The sequence below is a fragment of the Phalaenopsis equestris genome, unplaced genomic scaffold (assembly GCF_001263595.1).
Source record: "Phalaenopsis equestris unplaced genomic scaffold, ASM126359v1 Scaffold000420, whole genome shotgun sequence".
In the NCBI taxonomy this organism is placed as follows: Eukaryota; Viridiplantae; Streptophyta; class Magnoliopsida; order Asparagales; family Orchidaceae; genus Phalaenopsis; species Phalaenopsis equestris.
In genome coordinates, this window is record NW_018164861.1 from 534,650 (window position 1) to 536,813 (window position 2,164).

Consider the following 2,164-nt stretch of genomic DNA (forward strand, 5'->3'; position numbering starts at 1 on the left):
TTGTATGACTCTAAGAGAGATTCTACAGCTTTTGGGGGTAAGGGTTCATCTATCTCAGTGAATAGTGTTCTAATTAATACTCCATGTGGAAGAAGACATCACGATCAATGTTCGTTATTTTTTTAGCGGTTATTCAAGTGTAGTTGGTACGACCACAAGATAGCATAATATCCTAAAAATAAACTTGAGAGTAGATTCAATGCTCGAGTAGACCAAAGAAGTGATAGAAAGCAGAAGGTGATCACATCATAAGTTTCAGGGAAGGTTCATTCTGTAGAGGTGGTGGGAGGTTATCTTGAATGAAGACATGAGAGAGTCAGAGACAGTATGTTACTCCTATTACTATTTCTCCAACTTAGCATAGAGTTTATAGTTTGATTCAGTATGAGGCTAAGGATGCATCAAATTTTATGGGAGGTACTTTAGTTTTTGCACAACCTTGTAGAATTTCTAGAGCTAGTTATTCATTTATATATGAGAGAACTCTTGTTTGCTTAAGCATACTTCCTATTATTTTAGCTTCCAATTTTTTTGTTCTTTTAACCATTGGAGATTATTTGATGGCTATTCAAGCTTATATCTATGCTATTGAGATTTCAGATATGAAGTTGAAGTTTAAGTTGAAAGTACAATTATAAGAGTTGGTGGATAGAGGTTCATAATACTAGCATATCTCCTTGGGGTGCATCTATATTGTTTGTGAGGAAGAATGATGGAACGATACATATGTGCATTGATTATAGAGAGTTGAATAAGGCGACCATCATAAAAAATTCATTGTCCAAGATTGATAATTTGTTTGACCATCTTGAATGTGTATATATGTTTTTGAAGATAAATTTGAGATCTTGATATCATCGGTTGAGGGTGAAGGAGGGAGATGTGGGAAAGATAACTTTTAGTACTGGTTATGACTGTTATGAGTTCTTATTCATGCCTTTTTGAGTGAATAATGCCCCAAACATATTTGTGGATCATATAAACTGTGTATACAAAGTATATCTGGATAAGTTTGTTATTGTTTTTATTTATGATATATTGGTGTATTCTAAATCTTAAGATGATCATTCATCTCATTTGAAATTGATGTTGGAGACAATAAGATAACATCAGCTATATGCTAAGTTCTTGAAGTATCACTTTTGGTTAAAAGCTCTCTCTTTTCTAGACCATATGGTTAGTGACTGTGGTATTTCTGTTGATCCTAAGAAGGTGTAGGCAGTTGTTGATTGGCCAATACCAACTATAGTGTATAAAATTTGTAGCTCTCTTAGCATGACAGGTTATTTTAGGGATTTTGTTAAGAGCTTTTCTCAAATTGTAGTTCATCTCATTAGATGGACTTTAACAACCATTCCTTTTGATGGGACACTTGAGTGTGAAGCTAGTTTTCAGAAGATGAAGGATTTTTTGGTGTCGACACCTATTTTGATAATGCCAGCTTATTCCTATGCTTTTTAGTGTTTAGAGATGCTTCTTTGAGAGGATTGGGTTGTGTGTTACAGCAAAATAGGAGAGTTATTAATTATGCATCCATACAACTGATGCAACATGAGAAAAACTATCCTAATTATTTAGAGTTGAATTTTAAACGTGTTACATAACATAGTTGTCACCTAAGTAATAATTAATAGGGCCTCCACAATATATAAGGACTGCACTAGATGACTGTATCATTTTGCATGTCCCGAGGAGTTCTTGTGCTTCTTCAACCCGACTGACAGCATATATTTCCACTTATATGGTTGTCTGGTGTGCTTAGGTTGTTAGAAGGCTTCCCAATCAAGACGGTGTGTAAGTTATTTTGTTGGAATCATTTCTAACTTTATAACTGAACCTCTATTTCTCCTCTGTTTTAGTGGCATCTTTTCCATTTCAGCATGGATAAGTCCGACCTCTTGGAGCTACACCTGATAGTCATATGATAGAGTTTCCTTCCTTTGACCTTAGGCCTACCAAGGTCCCCGCGGATGACACAATTTACGGATTGCTGATTAAGGATTATTGGACGTGTTCGGTCGACTACCTTCACGATTAAGTACACTTAGAGTCCTAGCAGTTTGGAATGACGAGTCCGTGATATCCTGACCCAACAATCTCTACCTTCTAGGGATTACTACCATCTTCATTCGCATGCATAGTATACGACGATGGACAAAGTGAC